At 42.2% G+C, this 22,221-nt stretch overlaps 1 long non-coding RNA gene across 3 annotated transcripts; it reads left to right on the forward strand.

The window, feature by feature from the left end:
• Positions 1–3,528: 3,528 nt before the first annotated feature.
• On the forward strand, positions 3,529–21,932 carry LOC122200236. 3 transcript variants are annotated; one of them, XR_006193759.1, is made up of 4 exons: positions 3,529–3,755; positions 4,589–4,676; positions 9,550–9,653; positions 21,823–21,932. It is a non-coding gene; the product is annotated as an uncharacterized LOC122200236 (long non-coding RNA). The 3 variants fall into 3 exon arrangements; XR_006193760.1 differs by lacking the exon at positions 9,550–9,653 and having other exon boundaries at positions 4,589–4,758; XR_006193763.1 differs by lacking the exon at positions 9,550–9,653.
• The last annotated feature ends 289 nt before the right edge of the window (positions 21,933–22,221 follow it).

The raw sequence follows: 22,221 nt of genomic DNA on the forward strand, positions 1-22,221 counted from the left end.
AGAAAATACAACTATATCTTGTAGTACCAAAACATAAGAATATGCTTAAAACAAAAAAGGAAATGGAAGCATGTCAAATGGATACAGGAACTAATCTGAAAGAGTTCTCAATGTCCAAAGCCAGAAAAGTTGGAGAAACAAGAAAATAATGACAGTATTGGATTATAATCCAAAGAACAAAATGATTATACACGAGTGTATCCTGATATCAGTAACTGACTAAATAGGGGAGAAGGGTTAAATCTTCCATACAGAAGAATTCCAAATAGTAAACGTAGTAGGGATGAAGGAAATAGAAAATGAGCAGAACACTACTTGTTATAGTCAAGATCCACTGATAGATGCTAATATTAGCAGGTAAAGCTTTAAGGAGAAGCAGGATACATCCATAGCCTCAACGTATCTGCTGCGAAATACTCATTAATTACTGTGGCAGTTTTATCATGTATTCACAAATTCTTTGATAACCCTTTACTACAGGAGCTGGAACTTAATTCCCTTGAGTGTGGGCTGAACGTAGGATTCACTTCCATTGAACAGCGTACGGAAAGGAGAAAAGAGTAACTTCACAGTGGAGAATCCTGGCAGACACGTCTTTAATCAAGTGATCAGAGTTAACACCACCAGTACTTAACCATGGCGATATCGTGTGCCCCGTGATATATGAAAAGAAGGGCACTCACCTCTGTGGGAATCTTCTCCCAAACCTGTAATCGGTAACCTGTTTAGTTAATCGCTTTGTACCAACTTTAAATTACTTAGTTTTGATAAACGCCAGGGTAATATAAGATGTTAATATGATCGGAAGCTGGGTAAAAAGTATATGGGGTCTTTCTGGATGATAATTGTAATTCTTCTGGAAATCGAAAAGTATTTAAAAATAAAATTTTTCTAAAAATACTGAAGATGAGGTGCCTGGGTGGCTCAGTCGGTTAAGCATCCAACTCTTGATTTCGGCTAAGGTCACGATGTTGGTCATGGGATCGAGCTCTGTGTTGGGCTCTGCACTGAGCATGGAACCTGCCTGAGAGTCTCTCTCTCTCCCCCACTCTGTCCTTTACCTGCTCACATGTGTGTTCTCTCTCTCTAAAATCATAAATAAATAAATAAATAAATAAATACTGATGAAAAAACCCCCACCTCTCCATTTTATGCTAAACCAAATCCAAAGTCATTTTCATTAGCCTGCAAAGTGTGATGTGATGCCCCCCACTCCCACACTCTGTCCATCTTCTTCTCTCATTCCCTCTGTACCTCAGACAGTTTCAGCTACCCTCTCCTTCTTCTGATCCTGGACACTCTCAGCCTGCCCTCACTTGATGCTAATTGTCCCCTTTGCAGGAAGGCTTTCCCCAAAGATACCTTCCTGGATACTTCCCTTATCTCTCAGAGATTTTTACTCATGAGAGTGAAATCATGAGACCTTTTGGATCAACCTGTATAAAAGAATACACCTGTCTAGCATACCCGATTCCTGCTCCTTTATTGCTTTTCTCTATTGTTTTTATCATCATCTATCATTAAGTATATTTTATTTGTTTTTTCCTTGTCTATCCCCCTGTGGTAAGCAGAATAACGGCCCCAAAGATGTCTGCGTTCTAATCCCTGACACCTATGAATATGATAGGCTCCATGACAAAGGGGAATTAAGACTGCAGGTAGAAATAAAATGGCTAATCATCTGACCTTGAGATGGGGAGATTATCCTGGATTAGCTGGGTGGAAGGGGGAGGCAGAAAATAAATTGGAGCAACTTGATATGACTCAGTCCCTGTTTGCTGGTTTTGGAGGTGAAAAGGAGCCATGAGCCAAGGACCACGGGCAGCTTCTGGAAGCCAGAAAAGATGAGGAAACTCTTTCCTATGGCCTCCAGAAGGCCTAGCTGACATCTTGAGTTTAGTCCAGTGAGGCTCACATCAGAATTCTGCTTACAGAACTGTAAGATATGAAATTTGTGTTGTTTTAGGCTACGAAGTTTACTGTAATTTGTTACAGCAGCACAGAAAACTGACTCATCATATGAACAAAATCACTGACTCATCCCTAATGTCCAGGTGGGACCTTGGGTCTCATGAGTGCTGTAGTGGCCGGTGTGGAACTGATGTACAAGGCGAAGACTGGGTCATTCTCAGCCCTCTGGAGATTGGTCTGCAAGTCAGTGAGGTTCCATGAGCACAGGGAATGTCTGAGGGTGTGAATGAGCGAGGGTGGGTGATGTCTGGTGTGGAGTTTCTGCCATATACTCAGAGACCTCATAGGGAAGGTGCCTACCTGTGGCATAAATGCCATCAGTGAGTCCTTGACCATTTCTTGTGTTCAAGATGCAGAATATCTAGTGGACTTGGAAAACACTTCCGGACCCCTCTGCCTGAGTACCACCTTGTCTGCTTTAGACAAGACAGAAATGGTAGCCACAGCATCAGGGAACTTTATGTTTAGGGCTGACTGAGGCATTAAAGAAAGCTTACAAGCAAAAGTTGATTTATGAAGGCATTGCAAAAGCCTCTCCTGATTTTATCCAGAGTCCTTTTCAACTAGAGTCAGACCTCTGAGGGGTTGTAGATTGATGGGTGACTTTGCTTGTTTTTATTATGTAAAATAACAGAAGAGCCAGAAGCAATAAAACCAAAATACAAGAGAGCTTTATAAATAAACTAGAAATAACAGATACTTGAAGGATAATGTCCTCAAGCACTTTAGAAATGGCGAAAGCGCTTAGAAATGTTTAAATGAATGACTCTGAATTCATCTGGGGATGGGGGTTTCATCATTAAATTTCTTTTCTGAGTCCGTCAGCAAAAGTTTTAACTAGAGATAAAACGCAAATTGAACTCCAAGAGCATCCACCATAAATTGTTCATTGGTGTACTTCATTGAGCTATAAGCATGTTGTCTCAGTAGAAGATTTGGTTTCCACATGACAGGAAAACGTTCCTCAGTGTGGCTTAAACAATAATGGGAATTTATGGGTTTATATAACCAAGACTCCCGAGGTAAGTCAGGCTTCGACAGAGTTGATCCAAAAGTTTACAACATGGCCGGGACTGTGCATCCGTTCCCTGCAGTTATTTCCAACATTTGTTGGTCTTTCCCTTGGACTGGCTTCTCTCACTTCTACTGGTTTCCAGAGTGGTCAGATGCCTTACTCACATTTGGTAGACGGAGACACCCCAGAACTCCTATTCAAATCCCATGGCTGGGAAATTCAAGGTTTATAACAGAGCAGAGGTCACAAAACAAGACCAATGGGTGAAATCCAGCCAGCTTTCTGATTTTGTAAATAACATTTTCCTGGAAGATAGCCATGCCCATTCAGTTACGTATGGCTGATGGCTGCTTTCACACTATAATAGCAGAGTTGACCGGTTGCCACACAGACCTTTCATCTTGCGGAACCTAAAATATTTATTGTCTGGCTATTGACAGAAGGTTGCTGACCCCCAGAGCAGAGTAATAGAAAAGAACTCCTTGAGGTCACAATTAGCCCAGAAACTGTTCTCTTCTCCTTAAGAACAGGTACTTGTTTCTTGCTATTACTCTCTTTTTCCCACCCAAGAACAGAAAGAAAATTTTTCTCCGGCAAGTACAGCGAGTAGTTTTCAAAAATCATGAGCTAGGCTTCCTGATGTCTTAGGATTTGCATGGGTCCTCGCAATACCTAATAGTAACAGCAAGAAGCTATGGTCGGAGAAACAGAATTCTTGAGGATTAACACTGATTCACACCAACAGCATGCACTAGAGGTCAGATTCTGGGTAAGCCCTTTACATGTCTTAACTCCCCACAAAATCTCATGATGTGTATTCTGTAATTGTTGCCACGTTATACGTGAGGCACTGAGAGTTGAAGAAATGCCCCCGGTTTATACAGCCGGGGCAGTGATCACTGAAAGCCAGGCCGTGGGACTCCAGAGTCCACACTGTCAGTCAGCACATGGGGCTGCCTCTCTGAACTGCAATTCCAACTGAACAAATGCAGAAAGAGGCTAAGAACTATTCGCACTCTGGGATGTGGCTCAGCCCTAAACATGTGACATGCGCAGAACAGGAGCAAAGGGCCTTCCCGTGACCAGAAGAGGAACAGAGCACAGAGGAAGTGAGGAACAGAAAATAAACATTTCCCTTAGAGGCCCCTCGCTGAAGGTTCAAGCAAGATCCTGACGAGGAGGCTTTGGAAGGGAATGTGTGAACCACATCAGCATCAGCCAGAATGAATGCCATGGAACACGTACCCCAGAACTCATGCCATAGGAAAATGGGCCTCTAGTCATCTTGGTTGCAGAAATACCCACATACGTACACTAACCCGCTCAGGGAGATCCCCAGTGCCAATGTTATGAAACTTTAAGAAAGTCTACAGGAAAGATATCTGCTCATTTGACCCAGTATTTACTGAATGTATTTGACTGCTGTGTATTCTTTGCAGGTATGTCTGATGTCTGTAAATATCCCAAAGAACAAATTTTTGATCCATTTTGTTGTACAATTTAAATGTGTCATTTACATGCTTAGCAATACGATTGGTTCTATAGCCTGTAATGTGAAACCATTGCCTCTTAAGGTAACTTTCTTGGTTATTTTTTATGAAGGTAGTAAAAGAGCCCTTCTAAGTCAATTAAAATATGAATCTGAAGTAAATGGATCCCTGGGGATCAGATGGACTGACGACTGAACTCGGTGAGCTTCCTGGCCAGAAGGTGCAGTCTAAAGCCCGCTCATGGGAGGGCCTGCATCATTCTCTCATTGTCACGGTGGCATCGTAAGTAGGATTGTAGTGATATACTATAATATACCAAAGAGTTAAATTGTGCAGAACAACTAAGTAGAGAATCAGAGACAGAAAAAAACCCTGCAGATAGTACAAGTGATAAATTCAAAGAAATTTGAAGATGGAAGCTATCGACATGGCATGGATTAAGGCTGACAGGAGAGGGTGCATGGGAGGATGGGACACCTGATCTGGACCTTAAAGGGTCTAGTGGATGTGGGCAGTGGGGAGATGATGGGAGTGGGGGTCTCACTCCAGCAGGAGCAGAGGTAGCCCGGATGTACCTAGGGCTGGGGCTGGAACATGGAGGGTGTCAGCTGTAGCTGGTGGGATATGAGAGGTGAAGTAGCTGGTGTATGGAAGACCTTAAAAATCTTGCAGAGCCATGTGGCTTAAATTCGGCTGTTAACACTGTATATTTCTGAAGACGGCCCAAGTGTGTGTCATCTGACATTGATCTTTCAGGCTAAAGCATAAAAATGGATTGGCAGGGAGGAAGCTAAGGGAGGAAGTAGAATTTCCTTATTACAGAGAAGAGCCAATTAAGGATGATTGATTTGAGTTCCATCCTTCCAAGAGGACTAACTTCCAAATTACCAAAGTCAGAGTCATTGATGTTATTCTTTGGAAATGTCCACAGACATGGATTCTATAAGCAACTATAATTGACTGACTGTTGAATCACTATTACAATTAAGAAGATGATTTGCTTGCTTTTTAAAAAAAAATAACATGTGTGCCTATCAAAGGACTATAACCATGTATATTATTTGTTTATCACAGTACATTTGGAAAATACAGAAAAATCCATGGAAGAAAATAAATCAAGCGCAGTCAGAAATGGTTGTGTATTTTGGGACTATTTCCTGGAAACAACATGGTGGGGCCTGAGTGAGGTGATGTAGGTTCCAGCAGACATGGCAGGGCTCAGCCATCACTGAAAGGATGCAGTGAGGGGAGAGGAGCAGGAGTGGACATGTGGGGGAAGTCATGTGGGTGCTCATCTGTCTTGCTCATAAGCACATGTGAGTTAGGGTCAAAGGCTCTTGCCAGGTTTGGGCCATTTCCATGACATTTCATTCTCAAGGGCAGGTCAACTGCCATCATCTCATTAATGTGACCCTTTCTCATGCCACCCAAATTGTGTCCATCAACCCCTGCTCTAAGGTCTAGCCCAAGTCAATAGCATGTATAAAAGAGACACTTCCACTTTCCACAAGTCTGGAAACATAATGTCTATAGTGAAGGTGTCTGAAGGAGGGTTGCATCACGTAACGCAAGACTGAAATGCCTGGAAACCTCTTTACCTGGTCCACTCTGTGAGGCCCCACCCTGCCCAGGAGTAGCTCCTCCAAAGCTTTCCCAACAGTCGACAAATCTCCGGGACATGCTGGCTTTCTCTCCAGTGCTCTAGATACTTACGCTTGCTTCCTCCTCTCCCTGATGTTTCTGGAAGTTTTCCTTTTCAGAGAACTCGTGTCTTTCTTTCTTTCTTTCTTTCTTTCGTCTTTCTTTGTCTTTTTATCCTTCCTTCCCTTCCCTTCCCTTCCCTCCCCTCCCCTCCCCTCCCCTCCCCTCCCCTTCCCTTCCCTTCCCTCTTTGAATTTATGTGAATATGAAGTGTCTCTAAGCACTTTTCTTCACTTTACCTATTGCCCTTAGAGTTCAAGGCTGAGCAGTTCAAAGATTCTTCCTTAGAAAGTTGAGGAGGTCATCAGGGAAATACAAATCAAAACCAAACTGAGATACCACCTCACGCCAGTCAGAGTGGCTAAAATGAATAAATCAGGAGACTATAGATGCTGGAGAGGATGTGGAGAAACGGGAACCCTCTTGCACTGTTGGTGGGAATGCAAACTGGTGCAGCTGCTCTGGAAAACACTGTGGAGGTTCCTCAAAAAATTAAAAATAGATCTACCCTATGACCCAGCAGTAGCACTGCTAGGAATTTACCCAATGGATACAGGAGTGCTGATGCATAGGGGCACTTGTACCCCAATGTTTATAGCAGCACTCTCAACAATAGCCAAATTATGGAAAGAGCCTAAATGTCCATCAACTGACAAATGGATAAAGAAGATGTGGTTTATATATACAACGGAATACTACTTGGCACTAAGAAAGAATGAAATCTGGCCATTTGTAGCAATGTGGATGGAACTAGAGAGTGTTATGCTAAGTGAAATAAGTCAGGCAGAGAAAGACAGATACCATATGTTTTCACTCCTATGTGGATCCTGAGAAACTCAACAGAAGACCAGCGGGGAGGAGAAGGGGGGAGAGAAAAGTTACAGAGAGGGAAGGAGGCAAAACATAAGAGACTCTTAAATACTGAGAATAAACTGAGGGTTGATGGGAGGTGGGGAAGAGGGGAAAGTGCATGATGGACATTAAGGAGGGCACCTGTTGGGGTGAGCACTGGATGTTGTATGGAAACGAATTTGGCAATAAATTTCATATTAAAAAAAGAAAAGAAAAGAAAAGAAAGCTGAGGAGGGCAAAAGGTAGTGAATAACTATGTTTCCATAGTCTTGTACCTGTCACAGAAACAGGTGGAGGTGGTCCATATTATTAATAGGCTGGAACTCTTTAATCCAGATTATCTACAGATTAACTCCAGGCAAAGAAGATCTCTGGAAAGTAGAAAGCTGATTACTGCTAGTAAATAAGCTGACTCTAAACTCTGCTCGATGCCTGAAAAAACCTCTGACTTCAAAGTAGTTGGTTCCTTTGTTGATGTTTTGTGCCACTTAGAAGCACAGGCTTGGATACACTGATTTATAAGATGAAAAGACTCACACCAGGTCTGGGGCAACTTACTTTTCATATGGTTGTAGTTTTCTGTAAAACTTTTCAGAAACTCCTGGGTGTTATTTGAGGGCTGAAATGATTACTTCTCAGCCTTAATATTCCTTCAGTCACTATTCTCATCACACCCAAAGGAGGACCATATCAGGTGCACGGTCCAGGTCCCTGTATTAGTGTTATGACAGTTAAAGATGGCTGGGTATGGTCTCACTTTTGAAAAAGTCTGTGAGTCTCTCTTGCATTGGAAGGGAAAATTTTTTTTTAAGTTTATTCACTTTTGAGAGAGAGAGACAGAGTATGAGCAGGGGAGGGGAAGAGAGAGAGAGAGAGAGGCAGAAACAGAATCTGAAGCAGACTCCAGGCTCTGACCTGTTAGCACAGAACCCAATGCGGGGTTTGAACTCACAAACCGCGAGATCATGACTTAGCCCAAGTCGGATGCCTAACCAACTGAGTGACCCAGGCGCCCCTATGTTGGTAGGAAAATCTTTATCTCCTATTATTTCTTAGGTGTATGGATCTTCTCTCATTTATGCCTCTCTTTGTCCCTCTGTCTGTCCTGCAATTGTATATACTCCTAGCTGCATGTACTGATGTCTTCTCTATTGTGGAGCTTTGCCCAGCCGCGTCTTTGTGGTTTCTTTGAGAATCTTTTGAGCACAGAATACAACCCTCCCCTTCTGCCATACAAGATGAAGTCTTGTATGACCCAAAGATGGGTCTGTGCTGTCCCAGTGGAGCCTCCAACCACAGAATAAAAGATGAGGTGCCAAATATGTTAGATCCCATTTGTTAAGGAGATGGCAGATGCTCTGTGAAATAGACCAAGAATTCAGACATTTTCTTTGCAGGCAGTTCAAAGTGCTGTTGTATTTCTCTTCTCCCTTCCTCACTCATCCCAAGTTCTGCTATGGAAAAGGGGAGGGCTTTACCCCATAAGCCAAGCGAAGGGAGCTTCGAGGGGGCACGAAAATATTGGTCTTTGTGTCTCGCACAGCCCGTCCCCAGGCTTGACTCTCTGGCTAGGTCAGCCTGGATGTGGCAGAGGAACTGGAGGGTGTGCCTCCTGGAGAGGGAAGGAGCTGGAAGGGCAGAAGTGATGGTTTCCCTGGATCAGTTCTGGGCCTCACATGAGAGAGCCAGCCTGCCCACAAGGATAGTCCGGATGAGTAAAAGGACCCTAAGGAGGTATAGACCTCTGAAGCCCAGAGGTCAACGGGGTGATAGGTGGCCAGGAAAAAGGCACCATGGCCAAAGGCTCCAGCTAAATTTTCCTAGGAACCTGTTGACATACCCACCAGAAAGAAGCCAACCTCAGATATGACCCCTACCTAAAGGGCACTGACACCAATTTATATCTGTACCTTCTCTCTCTCCTCTACCCTTGGGCCTAATCACGGAACAATTAGAAACAGAAATGGCGGGGGAGAGATGGGAGGACAAGAGAGAAGAGGCCCAACATTTGCCCCTCTCCTTCCTCATGGCAGAATTCCAGGGTAGAACAGACCCGGATGGAGGGATAAGGAGAGGCTTTAACTCTGAATGAGTATGGAGTTTTGTTATTCTACTAGAACAGACTGACCTCTATAATTTTCAGCTGGACTGGACTTAATAATGTGTGAAGGTAACCAGAGAACTTTTATTATGTAAGCATTATTGGAAACCAGAGACATCCCTAAAATTTTATTTCAGGATCGGGAGACAGCAGGTGAGGGAGTTTAATCGGCAGAGAAAAATAAAAGGAAATTGGTTTCTAGATCAGTTAACAAGCTCGTTCCATGACCTGAACACACATTGAGATTGTGTGGCTTTGGGGTTCCAAGGAAAAGGTCGACTGCCAATGACCGGTGATGGTATTTGACTAAATTGCATTCTCTCTGAGACAGGGTCTGTAAATTGCTTAGCAGAGTGGTGCAGCAGAATCTCTATAAACAATAGTATTAGTATGCTAGTTATCTTTAATGGTTATTACAGGGCATCTGCTTTAAGACATCTCCAACTAGACTCTCAACCAGCAGCTGAAGAAGCAGAGAAATCAGGCCTCCAAAGAGACATCTCTGCAACCATCCATCCCCAGGGTAAGGAGGGGTGGGGACTCTACCAGCTGGGGCTTCCCTGGGAAAGTGGTTCAAGTGATGAGTTAGACTCCAGGGAGGTACCATACAGAAGGATTGGGCTATCTTGATTTGGAATCTCTAGTTCATAGTCAGTGGTGGCTCAAATTATTAACCTGTCTGAACTTCAGTTTTCTCATGCTTAAAAATCCCAAAATAATGAGTACCTACTCTAGGGGGATTAATACCTACTTAACTGGGTTGTTGTGGTACATTGTGGATATTCCATTTATTTGCTTCTTTCTCCTTCACTTAGCTGTGTGTCTCTTTTAATTCTTAATACCCAGCATTCTTGAACTTTCCTGCTCTGTGCCCTGTTTGCTCTACTTATTTGGGAAAGTAGTCTAGTAAACTAATCTCTAATGGTAGAAAGGAGTGGCAACTGCTTAGACTGGAGATTACCTTTTAACAGAAGTATGTGGAAGATGAAAAGTAGAGAAGAAATCTCAGATCCTGAACTTTCCCACTGGTGTCACCCTGATGGCACAGGGTTAGGGTTGGAAGGACCACATTAAGTACCCCCACGAGGCTGGTGCTCCACTGATGGCAAAACCACCTTTTTCCCAATGTGGGAATTTAGCTCTTACTTACAGTTGATGACAGCTGCCTCTTCTGTAAGCCTCTGAGCCTGGCACTGAGCTGGGAACCTTGCGTCAGGATCTTCCTGCATCTTTGCAACATCCAGAGGGGAGGTAGGGTTGCCTCAGAGAGGTACCTATTCAAACCTGAAACCAGACAGACTTCAAAGTAGTCCTTCAACCCTGTCACAACCCCATGAGAAGACGGTACTGGAGTGATTCAAGAAATACACGTATGGGTGGGGAAAGCAAAAAGGCGAAAGCTTTGCAAAAAGGCGAAAGCTTTGCAAAGAGGAGCAGAGGGGGCTGGGGAAAAAGACGAAAAGTCCCAAACTTAAAATGCTTGAGATTGTCCTTGAACTCATTATCTTCCTTCCTTGTGAGCTAATACCCATTTCTGTTGGATCAGCACACAAGTTACTTTCCACAAATCTGCCAGGTACTCGACCGGTGACAAGAGGTCAAAGTGTAATGCATGCGCACACCCTTTAATCTGGAGCTGGCATTTGGTGGAGTTTGAGGAGACTTAACTTTAATTAATTGACTCCTTAGGAATAGAGCTGACAGTTTTCCCCTCATGGAGTTAAGAAAGTTGACATTTTTTCCTCAAAGAACTCTACAGTGCTCTAAATCCCTGGGCCTGTGGAGAAGGCTATTATAAAATAGACATCTTCTCTTTTAGAGGGTCTCTCTCTTCACACAGCAAACACGGCGTTACTCATCTGTGTGGGAAAGTGTAGGTCCTAAAGGAAAATCAAAAGGATATTTGGTGATGAAGCAAGGGCAAAATGAAAATATCATAACTGAGGGGTGGCCCCGGAACATTCCGCCTCCTCGTCATCAGGAAGCTTTTAGGTGGCTTCTCCCTGTGTCCGAGGGAGAAGCACTGAAGTAAGACAGGGCAAAAGCTAATGAGCTCTTGGGGATGAGGAACCAGCAACAGAGGCCTCCAGAGCTGGCGTTGATGGAGCGTAGCTCCCTCAGTGGGCACAGCACCAGCTTTGATGTGGCTTTGCTGGGAACCACCAGTGGCTTTGTCATATGCTAGGACCTGGCCAGGTGGGAAGCAGTGTGGCACGCTGGTGTTGCAGGCATTGATGTTGCTGACTGACGACGGGTTGCATTTGGAACTAGGGCTTTGGATCAGCCACAACAAGAGAAAGTTTCGTGGTGAACAGCCAGAAAGTGCTGTGATTGTTGAGAGAAGCAAAACCTGAATATTCAAAGAAGTGTTTCACCAAACATGTGTAGGAACCCCTGAGAATTCCCACAGGTGTCATGTTACATTTTGAGGGGAGAGGTACTCGAGTTCCCACAGACCTAGTGGAGCTGAATCAGAGAACTGTGTAATAATGTTATTTTAAGACTCCTGCTACTTACTCCTGGTTGATGCGTTATGGGGAATCAAGTCTGTGTGTGTTGGGATAGTGGGTCTATATTGTTGATGGCAGGCCATGAATCCTGGTAGGTCAGGAAGTTGGTGGGCCCTGGAGTAGGAGGATGGAGAGATCTAATGTGCCTGTTGACCTTCCCTTGGCTTTACGGAGGCTGGACTGTCGTCAGTGCCACCGATTTGGTAGATCCTGGCCTATCACCATGCGTGTAGTAAAGCAGAACTGGGCACTCATTTTCCAAGGAGTGTTTCCTAATTAAGCCATAGTAGTAAGTGCCGTTTGGGTGGAGGATGCAAACCTGGGAAGAACATGTATTGGAAGTTGGACACCTCTGCCCCAGCTGCTTTACCATCTTGAGTGACCTTGGGATAGTGACAGAGTTTGTGTGTGGGGTGGGGAACTGTGTCTCTATAAAGCTATAGGTCTGAGAGTAATCTCAGCGAAATGAGACACGAATGCTGCTCTTCCATGAATGGGGAGAAACTCCTATCAGGTCAGCATTGGCGGATGTGCTATGATTTCTCCAGCAGACAAAGACTGCATTGGCACAGTGGCAATAAAATCACTACAGCTAAAGAGAGCCAACTACTTGACTGATTGCTGTAGATGAATGTTTGTATTCCCCCAAAATTCATATCTTGAAATCCTAACTGCCAATGTGATAATAGTTGGAGGTGGGGGCCTTTGAGCGGTGATTCATTCCCTTATAATAGAGACCTCTGAAAGCTCCCTTGATATATCCACCATGTAAGGACACAGCAAGAAGACAGCCTTCTATGAACCAGGAAGAGAGCCCTCACCAGACACCAAATCTACCAGGGCCTTGAGCTTGGAATTCTCAGCCTATGAGAAACAAGTGTACCTATGTATGTATGTGTGTATGTATGTATTTGAGAGAGAACGAGAGAGAGGGAGAGAGAGAAAGCACATGCAAGCAGGGGCACAGGGAGAGAGAAAGAGAATCTCAGGCAGACTCTATGCTCAGCACAGACACCGATGCGGGGCTCAATCCCATGACCCTGGGCCAAAATCAAGAGTCAGACAGTCAACCAACTGAGTCACCCATCCACCTAAATAAGTGTTTATGTTTTAAGCCATACAGTCTATGGTATTTTTCTTACAACAGCTTGATCAGACTAAGACTCTGAACAAGGAGGGTGTTCTATTTTCTCTCCTGGAAGAGTTGGTCATCAAAACTGGCCCATCGGACTCATCAAATGCCTCTGAATCTTGGGACTTCTTTGGGAAAGAAAGACCACAGGAGTGGAAGAAATAATTTCCCCCACAGGTGGATTGGGGGGTTAGGGAAACTTAATTTGAATATTAAAAAGAATGGCACCTTATTTTGGTTCCCTAGTTAGTAATGTAGGACAGACAATTCCGTATTACACTGTGCAGATTGTTGGGAAGCCAAAAAATTGGTGTTCCCATTCAATGGCCACTTGTTTTTAGTGGTGATATAATGGCTTCAAGAAAACTTTGAAAAACTAGAGAAATCAGTAGTCCCTGCTGGAAGCCAGGCTCATGTAAAGCTATGGAAGAACCTGCAAACACAGGATAGACAAGTAAGAAAATAAGCCCGAAGCTTGTCTTCATGAATTAGTTATAAATGCCTGAAGTGGAAACTAGAACCTGGTTTGAAAAATAAGTAAGTCCTGTGGTTTGAATCATTGAGCTGTCTCCATACCATCAGATTCTAGCAATGATCTCTGAATTCCATCTTTCTCTTCACAGTCTTTGTGAAATGATGAATCATTTCTGGAAAAAGACACCTGGATAAAATAAGTGATGAAACAACAAATAAGAACATGAAATATTTGCTTTCAGGAAAAATGGAACAAATCTCATAAGCACCTTCAAATCTCATAAGCTTTTCTGTAAAAAGTCTTCTTTCTTCAACAGTCATAGCAGAATTCTATCTAAATTCTGCCGTGTATCAAAGACCACGACTTAGGAATGGGTGTGGTCTTGTTTCAAGTGTTTCATTGCTAATGGCTTCATTTTTAACATTCTACAGACACATCATAGAGTGAAAGCTTCCCAAACCAGAATAGGTTTTGGGCAAGCAAATTAGATCATGCCCAGCAAGGATCAGTGTGAGTACAAGATGCCTTAAAGACTGGCAGGGAAACCATTTTAGAGTACAGGTACGAGTCAGTTGATTAGAAATTTTGTTCATGTCATTGTGAGAATCAGTGAATCTTTAATTATTATTGCTGTCTACTGAGAAAACCAGGGAATTACAGTACCTTAGAGCCTGACTTCACCTTCCTTTTCCATGGTAATTAACCCTTGACTAAGTCCGGTCTTGGTTCAGGTTATCTGGAGACTGTCCTTGAAATGGAGATTCGTGTGTAGTAGTTTATTGAGGCAGACGTTCAGGCATAATACCTGTAAGGTAGTGAGGGAAGCAAGACTGAGCCAGGGAAGAAGTTGGATGGATACAGTTGCAACCAAAATCTTTAACCTACCCACCAAGGAACTCTGGAGCTGTGACGACCCTTCTGTGTGGCCAGAATTAATGCAAGGAGGCCAGAGCTTCATATCCTGAGCCAACCAGTATTGGATGTGGGCTGTCCTTTGGCTGAGGACAATTCCTGGAAGAGGACACAGCTATGAGCCCTCAGCAGACAATATCCCTCTCACCTTGGGGAATGAGTTCTTTGGTTCTAAATGGGATGCAGAGAAATGGAGGCAGAATCTCATCACTATGCTATATAGATCTATTGCAAGGCCCCTTATTGAACAGGTCTCTTAAGAAAGGGAGAAGATAGTCTTCTTTCTGTTATCTAAAACTGTGTAACCTATTATCCCAAAACATAGTAGCTTAACACAACATAAATAATTTATTATTGCTCCTGGTTTCTATGGGTCAGGAATTCATAAATGGCTTGACTGGCAGAGGTGGGAGGGAGTAGGCTCCGCCTCAGGTTTCTTGTGTGAGTGTGGTCAGAGAGTGGGGGTTGGCCAGGCACCACTCTCTTTGCATGCAGAATCGGGGCCCCACCGTGAGGGCTCTTTGGCCAAATTTGGCCTTCCTCACAGCATGGCTTCCCGGTACTTCTTACTGACATAGAGGCTTGGGGTTCCAGGAATGATTCTTCCAAGAGGGACTGGAAGACAGTGCGTTGTATTTTCTGACCTAGCCCCTGAGGTCACGTGGCATAACGTCTTCCACATTTGATTGGTGAGAGGCCCACCCAGTTTCAAGTGAAAGAGACATAGATTCCCACCTCTGGATAGGAAGCGGTAAGATCTGTAAGATCAGGTAAGGAGGGGACATTTTTGTGAATAATATAAAAGCTATAAAGCTTATATTTTCTGACAGTAATAAATTCATTGCAAAAGGGTTTTACGATAGTGATATAACTCAAATCCTTTTTTTTTTTAACTACTCAATGTGTTAAGTTCAGCCTAGAATATTCTGTCAGTTGTAAGAAACTAGACATTGGCAGATATCAAATCCAGCATTATCATCTTCCATCAAGCACTGTATATAGGAGTATAGGAGACATTGGCTAAACCAGGTTATTCCTGTGTCACAAAAGCCAGCTGAGTGAATTCTACATCAGTTTTTATCCATTATCACCCTGTATTTTTACGTATCACAATGCACAGACTCCAGTCGATCTTCATTTTTTGCGGTTATGTTAGGAATTCATGAGATCAGTACCCATGTTTTCAATACTTTGAACCTGTACTAGGACCACAGAAATACTTTGACTCCCCCTTGTCTTACTTGGTTGAAGAAACATGGTCACCACCATGGGAACTGGGACCTCATATTTAGATTCCAAAGTGACATAAACTTTGAAATCAGACAAATTATGTTAGCTCTGACCAGGACAGACTCTTGGATTCCGATCAATGGTAATAGGTTTGTCTTTCTGAAATTTCTTTGATATTTCCCAGGAGGAACACAGAAGTACCTCCGAGTGATGCACACAAAAACCAGTCATTGTGCCTCAGAAGGGCAGCTCTGTGGGGATGGCATTCAGACACTTTCAACATCTCTGTCATTGTCTCTGATCTCTTTCAATGCTGTTCTGAGTGACCAGGATTACCAAAGGGGTGAAACAATTGAGGCAGGCACACAATCAGCATTTGTCTCCGGGGAACAAAAAGATTTGTTTTAGATTAGGAATCCACCAAATCATGCTTTTCCAAAAACTTGTGAACTGTCTTACTATAACATCTATTGTTTTAGATAGGAAAGGCTTTTTAGCATACAATATGTTGCCGACAAGTGTACAATGTACAATTTAGATGATAATAAACAAGGCTCCAAATCCTTTTATGGTGCAGAGCATTTTTTTAGGCAGCATTTGGCAGTATAATCGATGTTGTTTTCACAACTTAAAGTAAAAAGCATTTGATGCAAAACCGCTGTTGCAGAATGACATTGTATTTTAGTGCTTTCTCCAAAAATGAACATCGTTAAAAATAACTTTTAAAAGAAATGATTAAAACCCCAAAGATATAAACTTACCTTAAAGTAGTTAAATGATGGATATCTGTATATTTTAATCTACATCCCGAATTTGGAGATAATGAAATGAAAAGCAAAGAATGTTCATGGTTGGACAAATAATTACATATTTTATTTTCTAAAGAGAGGCTTTTTCAAGTCTTTATCTCTTTGAGGCTGGAGTGACTGGTTGGAAGATGGGCTTGCATATTTATTTGAAAACCTTCAGGGCTGTTCTCCGTTCAGCTTCCATTTGGCCCCAAGTCAGGGGCTCTCTGACTAGAGTTGCTGCATTGTTACTCAAAATGCTTACAAACACAACAAAGGGTAAGGCTTGGGAACCTTTTAAATTGCTGAATATCATCAGCAGGGCAAGTAAAATGTTTTGGGTGCTTCCCACAATACCTTTAAAGCTCCCTGAGGGGAAGGGGGACGTGGAAAGAGATTACAGGATGGGAAAGAAAGAGGAGACAAATGGTTCCCTGCTAGACAGGGCTAGTTGTCGCCATCTGGGGAGTGACTTAAGAACTCTTTACTGTGAGTTTGTGTGTTCATGCCTGCGTGCCTGCGTGTGTGTGTGTGCGTGCTGAAGGTATAGATTTAAGCTTGGTCATTATTGCTCAGGAGATCACTATGAAGAAGATTGGTATGACACATACATACATTTTTATTTTTACTTTTTTAAGTTTATTTATTAGAGAGGGAGGAGGGGCAGAAAGAGAGAGGGGGAGAGAGAATTCCAAGGAGGCTACAAGCTATCAACACAGACCCCAGTATGGGGCTTGAACTCACAAACTGAGATCATGACATGACCAGAAATGAAATTGAGAGTTGGATGCTTAACTCACCGAGCCATCCAGCCGCCCCCATTTTTATTTTTAATATTAAAAAAAAAAAGGCCTCAATGAGCTTGGGTAATAAGGCTGGGGCCATAGATGCCAGCTCAGGGAACCCAGATCTGTCTTCTTAGATTCACCATGGTCAGGGAGGCACCTCTTCCCTATTAACAATGATCAGGGTAAGGGTTTCCCCTTTTTCTTTCTTTACCGGTGAACTCCTAAGGGATTCTGAGGAAATGACCTTGAATGGTCTCTCAAAAGAAGATGGCAGGTGGTTCTGTTCTCTGTTTTTCAACCTCTGTCCTTTGCTCTCCTCAGACACTCTGAAATTTGTCACTTTTGTCATTTTCATTTTCAGAAAGTGACAGTTCCCTGGAGATTTTTCACTCCACATCATCTCCTGACCTTTCTCTGAGAGGTTGTTTCTCATTTTGCTGCCAGCTTGCTGCATGGCCCTTTTTTATTTGCAAGTTTTTAGGGTGAATACTTTCTTGTGTGAACTTTCTGTACCTCAGGCTGTATTTTACACTGGGGCCAACTGTCCCTGGTAAAAAAATAAAATAAAATAAAGCGAGAGAAACTTACAACACGGATAGGATGAAACACTGACCTAGGTTTTCCTGCAAACTCTTGAATTCTACCATTTGGACTTTCATATCTCAAATCTTAGGCAAATTTGACTTTTCATGATTTCTCTTTATGTTTTGTTAGCACTTTCATGGAAACTGAAGAGATAGCTGCTTCAAACTAGAGAGTCTGACATTCTCTTAATGTCCTTTTCTCCTTAAACTTGTGTGTGTGTGTGTGTGTGTGTGTGTGTGTGTGTGTGATACGAAAGCCTAACATTAATAGATGATCGAAACCATGTGCATTTATATTTTACCCAACCTAGTTTGAACCATCACTAATATAAGTGAGTAAGATACTAAGGAAGAGTCCTTCATTTAGGGATAAATTCTAACATAAGAAGGGAGAAAAAGAATTTGGAGAGTATATGTTCCTGACAGCACAAAATTGTTCTCGAAGTTTTAATGATGGAGAAAATATTTGACAGGTTTTGATTTAAAATGGCGAAATCACCTCACTTGTGGAAATGTGGTTGATTTGTATTTCAGCTGAATTACCTGATTCATTCCAAAGTAAACAGCAAAATATGTATTAAGTATGGGGAAAAAAAACCCTAGCAATATAATGTATGTATAAGGAAGAAAAGCTCAATGAGTCTCTTCCTTCTTGTTTTAGAAACTTCTGTGCAGACCAAGGTAAGCAAAGATAAGTCGGAGGAATTCTGAAAATTAGGACACTACTCAAGGAAGCCTGACTTACATATAAAACTTCAGTTTATATATGTTCTGGTAAGTACAGTTCCTGTACTTATCCAGTTTGGAATGTATTCTTACCTCTCTAAAATTTTTACTTCTCTGAAATCATCTACTTTGCCTGAGATGTTATGTCAAAACATTTTTCCATCATGGGATTTTTTCAGATTATTTGGGTGAGTAAGGGCATTTTTCATCCTCCATTTTCTGCTCTTAAGTGAGTAGCAACTGGCAAAAACGGCCCAGGCTAAGGCCTTTTTGGTTTGGAAAAGTGGGGATCGGGGTGGGAACCCTGTAACTGTTCTAAGAATCAAATATATTCACCCAAAGTAAAAGTGATAGAAGCAGTTTCCTCTCTTTATTTTCATTCATTCTTTTAGGAGCTTGGTAAACATATTAGTTTTTTATTGCTGCTGTGATCAATTACCACAAACCTAGTGACTAAAACAACACAGGGTTATTCTCTACTCTTCAGGAAGTCAGAACATTGTCATTGGGCCAGCCTCAAGGTTTTGATCAGGCTGTTTCCTGCTGGAAGCTTGAAGGGGAGAATCCCTTTCCTTGCCTTTTTCAGCTCCTTCTCTCCTGCCTGCTTTCCTTGCTCACGGCTCCTTCCTCCACCTTCACAGCAAGAGGCAGAACATCTTATTTTCTCTCTGACTCTTGCTTACAGCTTCTCTCTCTGACTTTGACTCCTCTGGTGCCTCTTTGGTGAGGACCCTTGTGATTTCTGGGCACAACGGGGTAGTAAGGATAACCTGCCCATATCAAGGTCCTTGACGTAATCACATCGGCTAAGTCTATTTTGCTACGTAAGGTTATACGTTCCCAGGTTCTGGAGGTTAGAACGCAGACACCTTTGAGGGGCCATTATGTATCCCATTCTGTACTCCACAATAAACAAATACTGTCTTTTCTTTTCTCTCTGGGCTTACTTTTGAACACGAGGGCAGCAGGATGCCTTAGAGTTATCAGGCACTCTTCTCATAACTGAGGAGAAGAAGTTTAAGCTGCAGCCACTGTTATAATTTTAATATTTACACCATCTTGTCTCACAGGGGGGTCTCTCTGCTGAAGGTTTATTTATAGAATCTGAGCTTAGGAGCTTCGCTCTTAAACCTATACCGCTGTTTGTAAAAGAGAATGAGGGCAGGAATATCTAGATGCTGTGAAATAAATTTTAGGAGTGCTTTACTTTTTTGGATTCCTTCCCAGCAAAAACATTTTCCATTTTCCCTTTCCCATTTATAGTCTGTGCCATTTTGAAAATGACCTGTCAGGACTTCTAGAGGCTGGCCAATGAGTTTCAAATATTCTTATTGATGGGCTAGATTAATTTTTACACCAAGATTTTTTCCAAAAGCATTAAATCAAGATGCAGGTACTTCAGTCATCTGTTCAGGTTTCACTCAGGTACCACATTTGATGTTGATTTTGTATTCAGAAAAGGGGGGGGGGCATTCAATGAAAGGGTTCCTTGAAGCAAGATGGGGACAAAAGAATTCCCAAGATTCTGGCAAACAGCAATGAAGGTTAGAGTGGTCCACAAAGGGCAAAATAGGCTGAATGGTCACAGAGAACTATACCCCAGACTGGCACAGGAGATGACCCCATACACTCAAGGTTATTTCAGAAGCGCGGGGGTGGGGGGTGTCAAGAAACACCTTCAGCCATCACTGCCCCGCAGTCTCCCAAAGGTAAATCTATGGGTGTAACTTCTAGGTTTTTCATTCAGTTCCAGAGCAGCCCCTATGCTGGAGTTTCATTCTGCTGATATGGACTTCCATAGGGCATTGGAAGTACTCTCCTTCCCCAGCCGGATTCTCTGTGGAATCATAACACGGGGAGCTGCCGAAGGTTCTAGAGTAAGGGTAAAGACCAGAAGAGCTTCTATTAAGTGCCCATCTTTGATATCACTCATGAAGTTGCCAAAGATGTCTTTCTCCCCACTGAGTGTTATCACAGTTTTTGTCGTAAGGAAATAAGCCCTGGAAAGGCCTCTGTTAGGATTTTTAAATCTCAATAAATCTGTCTGCATTTCGATTTAATAAAAAAAAAAATTCAAATTAGTCATCAAAATGCCAACCAAGCCAGTTATCATAAATACTAATCTGAAAGTTTATTTAAGGTAAGTAAGATTTTTTTTTTTAACCCTTCAGCTTATAAAGTGACTCAGGGATATGATTTTCAAGAAGTCAGGAATGTGTTTTCCTTGTAGTAAAGTACCCATTTTTCTTGAAAAACATCAATATTTTTAAATGTCTGTCTATAAATTAGTTCACACAGTCTTATTTCATTTTTAGTTAATCTAAGAATTGGATTTTTAAAAAATATTTACTTATTTTTGAAAGAGAGAGAGAGACAGAGAGCATGAGCAGGGGAGGGGCAGAGAGAGAGGGAGACACAGAATCCGAAGCAGGCTCCAGACTCTGAGCTGTCAGCACAGAACCCTATGCAGGGCTTGACCTCATGAACCACGAGATCATGATCTGAGCTGAAGTTGGACACTTAACTGACTGAGCCACCCAGGGGCACCTAAGAATTAGATTTTACTTGTTATCATGGGTATTTGCTAATTGCTTATGAAAGTGCAAATATCAGGGGCTCCTGGGTGGCTTCATTGGTTGAGCCTCCGATTTTGGCTCAGGTCATGATCTCGCAGTCTGTGAGTTCGAGCCCCATGTCGGGCTCTGTGCTGACGGCTCAGAGCCTGGAACCTGCTTCGGATTCTGTGTCTCCCTCTCTCTCTGCCCCTCCCCTGCTCGCGCTCTGTCTCTGACTCTCAAAAATAAATAAATATTAAAAAAAAATTTTTTAAGTGCAAATATTAAATTCATGCCTTCCATAACAAAACAAAACACTTTTTTTGTTGTTGCAATCCACAGTAAGAGGTACATTTTACAGTGTATCCAAAGATATACATAGTATACATACACATTTACATAGTTTTGAAACAAAATTTAATGAAAACTAATTTCCCTTCTTGTAGCTGTACTGTGATATTTCTATTTTATTCTGTTTCTTTAAGAAACTACTTGTTATGACCCACTAAATGGATTTCATGACCAGCAGTATGAAAACCACTGTGTTATGAAATGATACAAAAACCTATTTCGAGTTAGAAACAACAAAACAAAACAAAACAAAACAAAACAAAAACACATGATCCTGAGCAAGTGAAATGAATTATTGGAAACATTGTATTATAAAAAGATTAAAAGTTAAATCCTTGAATCAAGAAGATTATGGTTGAAATGTTTTTGTTAAACTTATTTTTGTTTGATTTATAATGACTTCTGAAAGAATGGTATTGAGTGACCCAGACTATCATAAAGATAATTATTTTTTTAAAAACTGCAGCGGTGGTTTTGCCCCGCCCACATTGTTGATATAGTTTCCTCTGGAATCTGTTGTACTGCTTATAAACACCTGTGGTTCCATTTTTAGCATGAGGATTCCATCCAGAATGTCCTACCGAGGTAAATGCATGTATCTAAGGGAATCAAATGTTACTATGTTTTTTCTTTGTGACCAGCAACCCCTGTCTCCCTCCCCAAAAGAAGTTACAAGGTCTGAGTATTTTTATTCTGGAAAAATACCAAGATTGTCAGCACTCTATTGGGTCAAAGGAGAAGACACGACTGGGAAAGGTAAGGTTTAGACCAATGAAAGATGGAGTTTACTTTTGCAGGAGACCTGAATGGGTGTCTAGAAAAGCGTGGAATGACCATCTTGAGAACCTGAAGCCCAGAAAAGATTAAGATGCTTTTTTATTCTAGAATTCAAATGGAAAATAAGACTAAACTGGGAAATAAGCACAACAAACCAGTTGACTTCTTATTTTTCCAAAGGTGAGTACTTCAGTGCCATCAATATCTATAATCATTTCAAGGTTTTTCTCAACCTCTTTGATGCCTCTGATTTGGAAGTGCCC

Source organism: Panthera leo, chromosome A1 (assembly GCF_018350215.1).
Source record: "Panthera leo isolate Ple1 chromosome A1, P.leo_Ple1_pat1.1, whole genome shotgun sequence".
Classification (NCBI taxonomy): domain Eukaryota; kingdom Metazoa; phylum Chordata; class Mammalia; order Carnivora; family Felidae; genus Panthera; species Panthera leo.